This window comes from Bidens hawaiensis, unplaced genomic scaffold, assembly GCF_021521415.1.
Source record: "Bidens hawaiensis isolate Kalapana, Puna unplaced genomic scaffold, B.hawaiensis_p1.1 tig00001692_1, whole genome shotgun sequence".
Taxonomy (NCBI): Eukaryota; Viridiplantae; Streptophyta; class Magnoliopsida; order Asterales; family Asteraceae; genus Bidens; species Bidens hawaiensis.
The window spans coordinates 3,846,635-3,863,030 of record NW_027491096.1 but is presented as its reverse complement, the minus strand read 5'-3'; positions in this window follow the sequence as shown (position 1 = coordinate 3,863,030).

Below are 16,396 nucleotides of genomic sequence, written 5' to 3'. Positions count from 1 at the left end.
CGAATATCTATATTCGGTGAATCTTATATCATTGTTATATAACATTCTAAAATTGAAATTTTGAACATGGAAATATAAAATGTGATTTAATATTATAATGCACGCTTATTTTAAGGCATACTAGAGTCGGCTGATCTTCCGCCAGCAGCTCGAGCTCCGGCTGTGCCGCCAGTTCAGCCCGCACAACCACCACCACCAGTGGCAATGGCGGCGGCAGCTCCGCCAGCTGGACCGAATGCAAATCCTTTGAATCTTTTTCCTCAGGTATGTCATATGCAAGTTGGTTGTTTATTAATTGTAGAGTTCATATCTTTAAAGATTTTGGTATATATTAAATGATCCCAAAACCAAATTGTTAATTTTTGGGGTAGGGTCTTCCTGATGTGGGCGGGAATGCACCTGCGGCTGCTGCTGGTAATCTGGATTTCTTGCGTAACAGCCAACAGATTCAACCTTTTCGGGCAATGGTACAAGTTAATCCACAAATCTTGCAGGTATTATATGACTCTCTCTCTCTCTCTCTCTACATATATGTGCGTGTGAATCTGTTACGCCGGCACATTAGCGTGCACCATGTGGATTGTTGGCTAAAACTATATCAAAATTAAAACCAACTAAAGTTGAACGATATTCTTGTAACAGAAAAAAAAACAATTTTATCCAGCCAACATTTTAAAATAGCCGTTTTAGTGATTTAGGTTTGGTAAAAAGTCAACGTGTTCGGTTTCAATTGGGTCGTTTGGCTAAAACCAAAGACTGAATAACCTGAACTCAAACTAAAACGAAACTTAAAAACCGCAAAACAAAAGCTGAATAAATTGAAACCAAAGACCGAATAAACTGAACTCAAACTGAAACAAAACTAAAAAACCAAAAACGAACTCAAAATAAACTGAAACCAAACGGAAATTGAAATAAAAAACCGAAACGGAACTTAAAATCCGAATCAAAAAACCAGAAAACCGAAACCGATGCATGTGGCAGGCTAATCATATTAAACATATTAAGAGTTGACTTTCCACGCATTGAGTTTTTGGCAATTAGCCACAATCCAGATTTGAGATATCATGCTGGGTAGGGAAAAGGTTTTTGATATTGTTGATGGCCAAAAATTTGTGACCTCTGAGTTGCAACTGGAGTTAGAAAACATAGGTGTTGACCTCCGAAGTCAATGATGCTCAATTATTTTGTTTCTTTTTACTTAACACCAGATATTGTTTTGTTTAATTACCAAAAGGTTATACAATAACGGACCGAAAAGCTGCCTGTGATCTACAACATGCAGTCTCTATTTCAGGTGGCGATAGTGGCTGGTGGGCGCAATTTCTTTTGGATGTCACCTACGGGTATGGATAGAGGCACTGCTTATCAAATTGGGTAATATTATTATTAATATCTCCTGATGGCCAAACATGTTAATTAGTTTCATATATATCTTCTAAACGCTCAAAATTTCATATTAGTAAGTTCTATAGTAACTAAAATAAACCAATTACTAGCCACTGTGACCGCATAACATATCCAGGACTGTAAACGAACCGAACCAACACGAACAGAGCATGTTCGTGTTGTTTATTCAACTTTAACGAAACATATGATCGAACATGAACAGCTAAACGAATGGGCTTTTTCTGTCCGCGTCCGTTCATTAAGAAACTTAGTGTGTTTGTGTTCGTTGGTTAATAGTAAAAACCAATTGTTTATATACGTAAACAAACGAACAAAAATGAAGATACATAAATGGCCATAAATAAGCAAACATTAATACAAAGTAAACATGAACATAAATGCGTTGACCCTAAAAGTTTATTATAACTACACTAAATTGTAATGGGCTGATAAGTTTAGATTACTATCTAAATACACGATTGCAATTAACAACTATGACATTTTTATATGTTTGAAAAGTTAATACCACATTATGAAATTTAGAGATATATATGAAAAACTAAAGTACTGGTACTACAAAACATGGCATGTTGATGCGTATATCCAGTTGTACAATTTTCTTTATGAACAATGGGTTTCACATGTTACCAGTATGATGGCAACTATGATGAATCCCATATTAATCCAGTTAGCATTGGAGAAACTAGGAGATCAGACACGTCTCCAGTTGGCTTTTTCTATGCCGAGGTTTTTGAACCGTAAAGCAAACAAACACCAATCCGACATCAAGAAAAAGGGCGGGCTATTATATTTTGTGGTATAGGTGCTGGCACCGAAAATCTGCTTTTCTCAACCGATACATCTGCTGCTCTTAGAGCTTCCGAGAGTATGACCCACAATCTTTAATATTCTATTTATTTATCTTGACAGCCGTATTGTGGTCATATTTCACATCCGCTGCAAAGCACGGGTTCACTGCTAGATATTATTATTATTATTATTATTATTATTATTATTTTGGCATAATGCAGATGTTAGATTATGCATTCAAGAAGAGGGACATGAAAGTGTGAAACTTGTACGATATGTATCAGACTTTGGTTACCCAGAGGTATTATAGACATTTTTGATATAGTTGGAATTTGAAAACTGTGATAAAATGTATTAAAAGTCAACGATAGGTAATAAAGAAATTAATGACAGACTTTTTTTTGTTTTGCTGTATAGCTGATAGCATCCTTTATTAATTGTAGAAACACATTCTTTATTTATTTATTTTTATGATAGTGTTATACAAATTTCTTTTTTATTTTTGTGTGATAAATTATAGTAACTAGAAATTTTTACATCACAAAACTGGTACCATAACGAACCGATCCCTTACTGATTGAATCTACGTTATGTTCCCGCTGCAACACGCGGGCTCTTTGCTAGTATATATATATATATATATATATAGGGTAAGGTTAAAATAAAAACACACTTGAGTTGTGAAAACTTTAGAAACTCGTTCTCAACCACATGTTTTTAATTAAAGTTTAAATCTTGTGGTCCACAATTAAAATGGATAAAAATGTAAATATAAATATAACTTTTCTCTCTCCTGAAAACATTTATAAAAATTAGTAAAAAAATGTTAAAAAATAGCAAAATATTTTTTTTTTAGTTTTCGATGTTTTGTATTAAATGTTACAATATATATTACGTGTGTAAGAAAAAAAACAAAAAAAATGATGTTACATAGGGTTTTCACGGGTTTTCATTCTATACTTCCCTATATATATATATTTGTGTGTGTGTGTTTATGTGTGTGTGTGTGTGTGTGTGTGTGTGTAAAACTTGTAGTGTACTTATATTATTATTTATCTCGTATGAGATGCATATATCTAACTTTGTGAGTTACATATATTTTTCTTTTTCTTTATTTAATAATATCCTTGAAATTAAAATATATATATATATATATATATATATATATATATATATATATATGGGTTGATTATTCTACAAATGCCAACAAAAATGAGAAGTGTGAGAAGCCATAGTTGATTGACATGTGTCAAATGGTGACCAAAGGTAAAAGGGTATAAAAGTAATACTACATATTTTCTCTCTCCACATGCAAGTCATATGTCAATTACTCCATAGATTTAAAACGTCAATAACTTTTTCATGTAACATTATTTTTTTAAAAAAAAATTCACCATAATAACAAGCGTTTTTTGTTTTTAATATGAGTATCACTTTGTTAAATAAAATTTTTTAAAAAAATTTACGTCATTGTGTCATTGTGTCTTTTTGTCGTTGTGTCTTTCTGTTTGTTATTGTATTTTTTTCGTCATTGTGTCTTTCAAATCATCATTGTGTTTTTTTTAAATGCTAATAATATGGTTGTGTAATAATAATACGTAAATATAATGAAAAATAAAAACAAATTATCTAATACATAAAACACAATGATGAATACGTATTACACAATTACATGAAACGTAATACACAATGATGAATACCTATAACACAATGACCAGAAACATAAAACACAATGGTGAATACATATAACACAATGACCTGAAACATAAAGCACAATGGAAACTACATATTACACAATGACATGAACGTAATACACAATGGATATGTTTGGCAAAACTAGCTGGTGGCTGTTAGCTGGAAGCTGGTGACTAGTGGCTGGAAGCTGGTAGCTGTAGCTTTTAGATATATTTAGGTGTTTGGCAGAGTAGCTGGAGCTTTTAATAAAAAGTATAAAATGACCAAAATGGGTATAACTAAAAAACAATAATATTAAATATACTTATTTTGGAAGGTTATTTAAGTAATTAAAATACTAAAAGCTTGTAGCTCTTTCTAAACGCTACTAGTTGGAGCTTTAAGCTTTAAACCTTTTCTCATGACCTAAAAGTTTCAAACTTCATCAACCAAACAAGGCTTTTAATTGATTATGAGCTTTTTCTTAAAAGCTTGAAACTTGAAGCCCCTAAAAGCTCCTAAAAGCTCATTGCCAAACATACCCTACTAGTAGTAACGTTTAGAAAAAAAGTTTTTTCTCCTAATATAAAAGCTTCAAGCTCATTGAACCAAATAAGGCTTTTTGTTAGGTAGGAGCTTTTTCTTAAAAGCTTGAAGCCCCTAAAAGCTCCTAAAAGCTCCTTGCTAAACATACCTAATGACTAAAACACAATGATAAGTAGTAATATAAATGATGAGCACAAAGACACAATGACAAAAAAAAAACACAATGACGTAATCTTTGTTTTAATTGTTATTTTTAATATGATAACACAATGATCAAAATCTATAACACAATATAAAAAACCCCATTAAAAATCATAATGAACAATCAACAATACAATATAAAAAACCCATTAATTTTTTTTATTTTTATATAACAATATGATACTCATATTAAAGATAAAAAACGTTTGTTGTTATGGTGATTTTTTTTTAAAATAATGTTGCATAATAAAGTATTGGACGTTTTAAAACAGTGGAGGAAATGACATGTATCTTGCATGTGGAAAAAAAAAGTCAACAAAAATGGGTTATTACCTTCATGCCCTTTTCATCAATTTATTTTCTTAAATTAATCTCCACCATTCAAATTTAAGATCAATAAATTAGATTCCTTCTCACCCTTCTTATTTTTGTTGTTCACTGTATTTTAACTTTACCTTAATATATTAAAAGTTTTTTTTATTTTCAAGTAAATTTTTGGTTTCCTCATCAATCATCCGTATATTAATTCTTAGTTGTATATGTTATTTCATGAATACAGTTTTAAAACAATGGTAAACTTTTGTTGTGAACATTTTAAGTTTTATTAATCTTTCTTTTTCTTTCTTGATAAATTTTTTTTACAAATTAAGGTGTACATATTAAAGGTTATTGGTTTTAAATACTTCTAACTTTCATCGTTTGACCGAGAACACTCCCAACTCACGAAATATTACCTATCACTCCTCACTCTTACCTTATTTTCTTCTGGCATGCCGAAATTAACAGACCCTAACCTCGTTAGTTTTGTTGCTTAAGCGGCATTTTTGAGTGATGTGACATGCTTATGTTGCATTTTCTTTAAAGCATGTGGGTCTCACAACACCAATTCATCATCTTCTCTCAAACCTTAACTTCATTATCACACCATCCAGCTAGCCATAACCAACAACAACCACCACCCACAAACCATTTTCCATTACTTCCCCTTCTTTCTAACCCAAAACCAAAATCTTCAAATAATTCATATTTTCTCACACTCCTTGTTCTTCACACGATTCACACCCACCAGCCTATTATAACGATTCATTAATTGTAATGGAAATCGTCACATCAGAAAAAGAAAGCTTTAGTATCTTCTAGCGTGGTTCAACTTTACTGCTCTACAGTTCAGCTCCCACTTTCAAAGTCAGACTTGAAGAATTTAAGCGATTCGTCGTCGATCGACTTCTACGTTACATCTAACTTTCTATTTTCACCCTCCGGTCTGTAAATTGCTTTCATCTATGCAAATTAGTATCTAGATTCACAAAATAATGCATGTACTTATTGCTTGGGTTAGGATTTCATACTACGAAGACGGTTGAATTGGGGATTTGGAAAGTGTATATTGAAAATTGATAACCTTAATTCATCCGCAAAGATGGCTAGAGACGGCTATAGGGAGTGTCGCGATCACTGGAAAAACAGGGAGGCGGTGAAGGTGGGTGGTGGTGAAACCGGTGGCTGGTTAGATGGTGTGGTAATGAATAGTTTGATAACAGAGATGAAAGTGTATGTGGGACCCACATGTTTTTAAAAAATGTTGCCTAAGCATGCGGCATCACTCAAAAAATGCCATTTCAGCAACAAAACTAACGAGGTTAGGGTCTGTTAAGTTCGAAAGTGTCAGAAAAAAACAAGGTGACAGTTAGGAGTGGTGGGTAACATTTCTTGAGTTGAGAGTGTTCCCTACCAAAGAATGAAGGTTGAGAGTATTTAAATCCAGCAACCCCATATTAAAATGTATTTAACTTACTAATAAGAGAAAACTTCGGTTTTAATTTATGTGGTTTCTTAAAATTATCAATTTCGGTTCAATAGTTTGTTTTAAGCTTTTATAGTACAATAGTTTCAATTAACTATCAGTTTTAGTCCAACCCACTAACGTCATCCACCAACCGTTAGTTAATACAACTTTGATGGGCTTTTTTTATATTTTTCACAAACTTTTAATTCATATCAATATTTCTGTTTTTTTTACTAAATATAAGTTTTATACCTTTTGTTATTTTCTACCTATTATGGTTTATTATATTGTTTATATATAAATATATACTTTTTAACTTTTTTAATATATTTTTTTTGAAACCGGAGCTTTTTATGCAACTATGCATTTATTTATTTGTATTTGAATAGTTTTATTTTTACTTTTATTGCCGTAATAATATCTAGTCTTTAAAAAATAGAAAATTTATTTTTTAAAAATTCCATTTTAGTTCTACACTTCTAGTAACTATAAATGATTTAAAAAACTTAACTTTTAGGCTTTTATTTCTAGGTGGTAAAGAGAACCTATATTATTTTATATTGCTTTTTTTTTTTACTTTTCAAATGATGGAGGGTTTTTAAAAATCTGTTTATTAATTTTAATTTTTGGTTTGCATTTTTTTTTCGAACAACTAAATTTTTGTACTCGATAGAGTTTGAAACAATTATTTCACATCGTAATCACCTTGCTTGCCCATCAAAATGAGAATGACTTCTTGGTTTGTATTTATTAAATATATACACTTGCATAAAAGCGTCAGTTTCCAAAAAAATTATATTTATTAAAAATAAAAAGTGTATACATATTTATATACAAACAAATATAGGAAACCATAATACTAAAAAATAACAAAAAGTATAAAACTTAATTTTGGTAGAAAACCCAAAAATTTATATGAATTAAAAGTTTATGAAAAGTATAAAAAAGCCTCTAAAAGTTGTATTAACTAACGGTTGATGGATGACGTTAGTGGGTTGGACTAAAACTGATAGTTAATTGAAACTATTGTACCATAAAAGCATAAATAAACTATTTGATCAAAATTGATAATTTTAAGAAACCACATGGATCAAAATCGAAGTTCTCTCTACTAATAATCAATTAAATTATATCATTCTCTTTTGAATATTTAGTATTCAAAATTGTTACTTAAATACACACAATTTTTAGAAATATGACCTTGAATTCCAATCTCGTTATGCGGCATGAATCTAGTTTCGGTTGGTATTGGTTTGGTTTAATTCGTTACAGTTTCGGTATTGTAACCTAAAGAAAAAACCATAGAAATACAAGTGTGATATGATCAAAAGATTGTCGGCACGTGTTTACATCGATCAATACCATAGAAACTAATAAAGTCATGATATGCCCAAGAAAATACTGACGCGTATTTTACATCGAACGAAAACCATAAAATATGAATACTTGTATTGAATTCAATATCATTTCGGTTTGTTATAAATCTTATACTAAAATGCCTAGAAAAATTTAAACACACCTACGCATGCATTTTTCATTAAATCAATTTTTTTTTTTTAAGATCATTACGTTGGAATACTTTATATATATGATTGTTTATTGGATTACATCGAAAGAGAAGGCAAGCGGGCAACAAGCTGCGCCGCTACTCCTTTTTGAATAAAAATAAAAAATAAAAAGTGTCAACTTCAAGGTCTAAAATTTTGAGGTCAATTCATAGAAGAATACTATACTAATTTAATTTATGGCTAAACTTTAAAGCACAATTTTTGTAGTTAAAAAAAATGTAACTAAAGTTTTAAACCCAAAGCTTTTATGATCAATTTAAAAAGTAAAAGTCTAATATTCATTGTACAATACAAACATAAATCCGAAAGAAATCAATACAACAAGGTTTCGGATCGTAAGGCATAGAAAAATATATTGAGTTAAAATCATTTCATTAATTCGGTTGTCCTTAAACCTTACCTAAAGGCCCATGACCAAACTTCATTTAGCCCATTAATAAGAATCATCTCTGCACGCGGACTTGGCCTATTAACAGATTATAATGCTAAGTTTCAAAAACGATTGAGCACAATTTGGTGTATCAGTGGTTTAGCAATCCCCAGATGTCCCGTAGAATCGTGGACCTATTACTATCATATTAAAGTTTTTTGATGGTACATTAAATATTTAATCAGATAATTAACAGAGAAAATGAGGAGTACTGGAGATTCTGTAGTCAAAATGCTTTATAGAAAAGAAACCATCACACCTAAGTGCTTATTTCCCAAAATGGTGCTGATGACATTTGCCACTAATGATCAGTTAGTGTGGATTTGCAATTAATATTGTTCATAGTTACTAGCTACTAGGGGCGAGAAAAAACCGAATTAATCGAATCGAAACCAAATTAACCGAAAAAACCGCACCGAAAAAACCGAACCGAAGCATTACCCGACGGTTAGTTTTTTGTATTTTTGAAAAACCGAAATTTCGGTTTCGATTCGGTTATCCATTTTAAAAAAACGAAAAAAACCGAACCGTACCGATTGATGATGATAAAGATTATCAAGATGATGAGGAATGAACTAAACTTTTATGATAAATAAATAAGATGATGAATGAAGGCCGGGACTAAACATTTAATGTTTTTTAATTTTTAAACTTTATTTAGCAACTTTGTATTCGTATAGTTCCAAGTAACACATGCCTATTTTTGTTTTTTGAATTCAATATATATGTGGATTGTGGTACTCTAACACGTTCTTATACAAGCTTAATATATGCATTTTCATTTTTTATTTTTTTTTACAATGTCAACACATAATTGAAAAAAACCGAAAATAACCGAACCGAAACCCAAAACCAAAAAACCGGCGAATGGTTTGCATATTCAAATAATCGATTACTTTGGTTTCGGTTTGGGTTTTGCCTAATAACCGAACCGTGCTCAACCCTAGTTACTACTAGTCATGTGATGTTGATCCCAAATGCCCACTCATTAACACACCATGTTGATATTGATCTTAGTTACAACAAACGACTCCTAGCAACTTTCAAACCCGAACCAACTTTCTAACAAAACCCATGTTATGGACTTTGTCCCTTGAAACCCATCGGGGCATTGCCAAAGGCGTGATGCCTTTCTTCGAAATTCCTGGTCACTAGAGAGCTTCGCACCCAATAGTGGTTGATATATAGCTAAATATTTGCTTACTTTATGTCATTATATATTATACGTACGCCCACCGTAGTACAAGGCTATCAAAATATAAAAACTAATATAAGGAGAAGTAAGCTATACAAGAAAGAACTATTGAAAACGATTAATGTAGCAAATCAAATATATCCAAAAAGTATACATACCTAACACATGATTATCACAATTTGATACTTTTTGACACTAACCACTCCATTAAGCCTTTTTTATGTTCTAACACGTGCAAGGTTAATGGTGAGGATAAAGACCTAGCTAGGTTTGACAAGTTATACTTCAGATTCCACAAATTCTTTTGACTTCTTTAGGAAGATATACTCAGGCATATATATATATATATATATAGAAGAGGGATCTTTTAAGAATCATGTTGAGTTGTAAGAATTTAAGAACTCCATTCTAGGCTACACATTTAATTAGGTAGATTGGAATATGTGGTTGAGATTAAATCTGGCAAAAAAGTCAAAGTAAGAGAGAGAATAAAGATGTAAGTGGTTACACTAACTTTTACGTTCATTACACATGTGTAAAATGTCGGCTCGGTGTGTAAAAAATTCTGTAATTTTTTTACGTGTATGTAACTTACATATATTACGCATGTGTAAAAAAAATTCGAAAAAAAAATCGTTACACTGAGTTCTTTCGAGTTCTTAAAACTCAAAGGGGTTCTCATTTGAAATCTCCCTTATATATATATATATATATTATGTTGATTAACTTTTGAGTTGAATGTTTTTTTAACGACCAATAAAGTCTAGCTACTAAGGTATACCCATTGACACAAGATATACCATGTCGGTGATCACAGACACCACTGGTGACCCACCCAGCCACCGATTTTAGCACAAATTGACTACCCGAAGGCCCACCGTGATAACCCCTAGCTCGCGGACCACATCTTATCACAAACGAAACTTGAACCAACGACCTTTCCTAGAAAAAGTCATCAGGGTACCGCTAGAGCACTGCTCCTTTGGTCTTATGACTGGGACGTGGTACCTAATAGTTAATTGAAGATTGTTACCAATTTGTATGGATTTCTTGTTTTAATATATATGCACTACAATAGTATGCATATTTGTAGCAAATTAGTCACCAAATTTGTTGTATCAGATGTTGGGGTATTTTTTGCCTATGAGAAAGCCCAACAAATTTCAGTCTATATGTGTCTATTAGTATTATTATTATTATTTAGTAATAAAAGCAGAAGAAAAAAAAATATATTGTTATTGGTTTTTTGTTTGTTCACGGATGAAAAGCAAAAAAGGAGAATTGGTTTTTGCCTTATATGGGCTTTGGTCAAAGCATTAGTGTGGGCTTTGACGACGTATGGAACAAGAAAGAATCAATTATAAAGGGTTTTGTTTTTCTACTGCCGTCATTCATTGGTTACGAAGATTACGAAGCAGAGGTTTTTCTGGTGTTCTTTTTTTTTTCCTGCTGCCTACAAAAGATTACGAAGAGAAGAATATTGGTGCTCCAAATTTTTGGTGTTTTGGTAAAGATAAGAAACGTGCCAGAGATCGATTCATTCTCTCGTTGGTGATACCTCTTACTCGTTTACTCTTTTGTAGTTTGATTCCATATACTTGAAGATTGTTTGTATCAAGTATATGATGATTTGTGTATGCCTCTAGTTTTACCTAGAGAAAACTTTTGTATTACTCATTATTGGTGATAGTGGATTTGAAGCGGCTTTAGTAGTCCCGGGGTTTTTACTCTCGCATTGAGAGGTTTTCCACGCTAAATTTTTTGTGTCAGTTGTTACTTTTAAATTACCCTATTTGTTTGCATCCTCATTGGTTCATTCAGGTCGGGAAAAAGTTTAGTCAAACGAAGATTAATTCCGCAATTTTTGTTTACCGTTCGTGGCAAGGTGGTCGTTTTTCCCAACAGAGTGGTATCAGAGCTTCGGCTCTTGTTCTTGGGTTAAGACTTGTTTGAACGATGGAAGCTAATACAAGTAGGATGGTGAATTTGAATGGTGCAAATTATCATGTTTGGAAAGGTAAGATGGAAGACCTTCTTTACGTGAAGGATTATTATTTGCCTGTGTTCACTACCGATAAACCTGAAGATAAAACCGCTGTAGAGTGAAATATTTCGCATAGAAAGGTTTGTGGGTATATTCGGCAGTGGGTTGATGATAATGTTTTGAACCATATTAGCGGGGAGGTTCATGCTCGTACTCTATGGACCAAGCTTGAAGAGTTGTATGCTCGGAAAACTGGGAACAACAAGTTGTTCTTGATTAAGCAGTTGATAAGCTTGAAGTACAGTGATGGTACGCTTGTTACAGATCATTTGAATGCTTTTCAGGGTGTCATTAATCAGCTTACAGGTATGGGTATTAAGTTTGAAGACGAGATATAAGGTTTATGGCTTCTTGGTACGTTACCGGATTCTTGGGAGACTTTTAGGACGTTGTTGTCCAACTTCGCCGCAAACTGTATTATTACTATGGAATTGGCTAAAGGTAGTATTATAAATGAAGAGATGAGAAGAAAGTCACAAGGTTCCTCTTCACATTCAGATGCCTTAGTTACCGAAAGTAGGGGAGAAGCCATAGTAGAGGTCCGAGTAATAGAACAAAGCACCACAGTAAGTCCAAAGGAGAGTTTGAAGAATTTGAGTGCTATCATTGTGGTAGAAAAGGGCACACGATAAAATATTGCAAACAATTGAAAAAGGAGAACAAGAAGGTTAATTACAACAATAAAAAGAACAACCACAAGAAAGACGACGGTGATGAAGGTACTTCTGAAACTAACACTGCCACCGAAGAATTTCATATTTGTTGTGATTATGATAGGGTGAACATTGCACGTGATGATTCGAGTTGGGTTGTTGACAGTGGTGCTACTTGTCATGTGACATCACAAAGGGATTTTTATTCATCTTATACTCCTGGTGATTTTGGGAATGTTAAGATGGGTAATAATGGGCTATCAAAGATCGTTGGTGTTGGGGATGTTTGTTTGAAGTTTGATACTATGATGGATTTGGTTTTACACAATGTAAAACATGTTCCAGATATTAGACTTAATTTGATCTCCGCAGGCACATTAGATGATGATGATGGTTTCCACAGTACTTTTGGTGATGGAATTTGGAAACTTACTCGTGGTTCGTTGATCGTGGCAAGAGGTGAAAGAACTTCAAAGTTATAAATGGCGCATCCAAAGATTTCCAAGGACTTGGTTCATTCATTGACAAGTTTTGATGTAACCGATATGTGGCATAAGAGACTTGCTCATATGAGTGAAAAAGGGATGTCTATATTATTGAAGAAAGATGTCTTGTCCGGTGTGAAAGATGTTCATTTAAAGAAGTGTCCTCATTGTATGAATGGTAAGCAAAAGAGAGTTTCTTTTTACAGTCATCCGCCTCATAGAAAAGAAAGTATACTTGACTTGGTGCATTCAGACGTTTGTGGTCCTATGAAGACTAGAACACTTGGGGGCTGCTTATATTTTGTCACATTTATTGATGATCATTCGAGGAAGGTATGGGTTTATACTTTGAAGTCTAAAGATCAAGTGTTTGATGTGTTTAAGCAGTTTTATGCCTTAGTTGAAAGACAAACTGGGAAGAAGCTCAAGTGTATTCGAACAGACAATGGAGGTGAATATATTGGTCCTTTCAATGCTTATTGTAGAGAGAAGGGTATTCGACACCAAAGGCCACCTCCAAAGCCACCACAGTTGAATGGTTTAGCAGAACGGATGAACAGAACGTTGGTTGAAAGGTTTAAGTGTTTGCTCTCACATGCAGGGTTGCCAAATTCGTTTTGGGGTGAGGCGTTAAATCCAGCGGTACATGTTATTAATCTTACTCCTTGTATTCCTTTGCATAATGATGTTCCATACAGGGTTTGGAGTGGCAAAGATGTTTCATATCTTCATTTGCGGGTCTTTGGATGCAAAGCATTTGTTCATATTCCCAAAGATGAAAGATCAAAGCTTGATGTGAAGTCCAGACAATGCATATTCCTTGGTTATGGGCAAGGTGAGTTTGGATACAAGCTATATGATCCGGTTTCAAAGAAGCTTGTAAGAAGTCGTGATGTTGTGTTTGTGGAAGATAAGAGTTTGAAAGATATTGAGAAGACACAGGTAGTTCCTCAATACACTGATGATCTCACTGATTTGGATCCTATTCCTACTCAGCAATCTGAGCCACATCACGAAGATGGTATTCAAAATGACGAATAACCTGGTACCGATAATGTTGATAATCAAGAGCGCATAGTTAGATGAGGATATTCATCCCGAGTTACCAGTAGATATGCCTGCATTTGTCCCACTTAGGCGGTCTACCAGAGACCGTCAACCTTCTACTCGTTATTCGACCGGTGAGTACGTCTTACTCACTGATGGGGGAGAGCCCGAGTTTTACAAAGAGGCCATGGAAGATAAGCATAAAAGAGAGTGGGTTGAAGCCATGCAAGATGAGATGGATTCCTTGTATGAGAACAATACCTTTGAGTTGGTGAAGTCGCCAAAGGGCAAAAGAGCTTTGGAGAACAAGTGGGTCTACAAAGTGAAGACTGAAGAGCATACCTCACGGCGTAGGTACAAGGTAAGATTGGTGGTCAAAGGGTTCAGTCAAAGAAAGGGTATTGATTTTGATGAGATTTTTTCTCCGATCCTGAAGAAGAGTTCCATTAGAGTGATTCTTGGTTTAGCTGCTAGTCTTGATCTTGAGGTTAAGCAAATGGATGTCAAGACGACATTCCTTCGTGATGACTAGAATAAAGAAATCTATATGGAGCAACCTGAAGGTTTTCAGGTTAAGGGTAAAGAAGATTATGTTTGCAAACTTCAGAAAAGTCTTTATGGGTTGAAGCAAGCACCGAGACAGCGGTACAAGAAATTTGAGTCAGTTATGGGGAAGCAAGGCTACCGAAAGACTGTGTCTGATCACTGTGTTTTCTTTAAGAGGTTTGGGGATGATGATTTCATCATTTTATTGCTTTATGTTGATGATTTGTTGATTGTTGGCAAGAATGCAGAAAGAATTGTTCAGCTGAAGAAAGAGTTAAGCAAGTCGTTTTCTATGAAAGACTTGGGGCCAGTTAAGAATATTCTTAGCATTCGGATTACTAGAAATAGAGCTTCAAAGAAGTTGCACATGTCACAAGAGCAATACATTGAAAATGTGCATAGCAGATTCAAGATGTCTAAAGTTAATGTGGTTAGTACACCTCTTACTCCCAACTTTAAGTTAACTGAAAAAGATTGGCCCACTTCTGAGAAAGAGATTGAAGAGATGGATGGTGTTCCATATGCATCAGTGGTTGGAAGCTTGATGTATGCAATGGTATGTACACGGCCTGATATTGCCCATGCAGTAGGTGTTGTTAGTCGGTTCTTGTCAAATCCGGGTAAGAAGTATTGGGAAGCAGTTAAGTGGATCCTTAGATATCTACGTGGTACTTCCAAATTGGGTATAACATTTGGAAATGGGGAGCCGATGCTTGTTGGTTACACGGATTCCGATATGGCAGGAAACAAGGACAACATGAAATCCACTTCTGGATATTTGATGTTATTTGTAGGGGGGGCCATGTCATGGCAGTCAAGACTGCAAAAGTGTGTTGCTTTGTCTAATACCGAGGCAGAGTATATGGCAGCAGCGAAAGCATGCAAAGAATTATTGTGGTTGAAAAGATTTATGCAAGATCTTGGCTGTATGCAACAGCGCTACGTGGTTCTTTGTGATAATCAAAGTGCTATTCACCTTGCTAAGAATTCTATGTATCATAGGAGAACAAAATATATTGATGTGAGGTATCATTGGATTAGAAATGGTATTGAAGACAAGTGGTTTGAACTTGATAAAGTTCATACCGATGATAATTGTTCCGATATGTTGACCAAAGCTTTGGCAAGGGAGAAACTGAAAATATGTTGCTCGCTCGCTGGGGTGGTGAGTTCTTTCTCATAGACAAAAGGGGGAGATTTGTTGGGGTATTTTTTGCCTATGAGAAAGCCCAACAAATTTTAGTCTATATGGGTCTATTAGTATTATTATTATTATTATTTACTAATAAAAGTAAAAGAAAAAAAATATATTGTTATTGGTTTTTTGTTTGTTCACGGATGAAAAGCAAAAAGGAGAATTGGTTTTCGTCTTATATGGGCTTTGGTCAAGGCATTAGTGTGGGCTTTGACTCTGACGTATGGAACAAGAAAGAATCAATTATAAAGGGTTTTGTGTTTCTACTGCCGTCATTCATTGATTACGAAGATTACGAAGCAGAGGTTTTTTTGGTGTTCTTTTTTTTTTCTGCTGCCTACAAAAGATTACGAAGAGAAGAATATTGGTGCTCCAAATTTTTGGTGTTTTGGTAAAGATAAGAAACGTGCCAGAGATTGATTCATTCTCTCGTTGGTGATACCTCTTACTCGTTTACTCTTTTGTAGTTTGATTCCATATACTTGAAGATTGTATGTACAAAGTATATGATAATTTTGTGTATGCCTCTAGTTTTACCTAGAGAAGAATTTTGTATTGCTCATTATTGGTGATAGTGGATTTGAAGCGCCTCTATTAGTCCCGTGGTTTTTACTCTCGCCTTAAGAGGTTTTCCACGCTAAATTTTTTGTGTCAGTTGTTACTTTTAAATTACCCTATTTGTTTGCATCCTTATTGGTTCATTCGGATCGGGAAAAAGTTTAGTCAAACGAAGATTAATTCCGCAATTTTTGTTTACCGTTTATGGCTAGGTGGTCGTTTTTCCCAACATCAGAATCTAGTATACATACATTAGTAATGTAAACAAG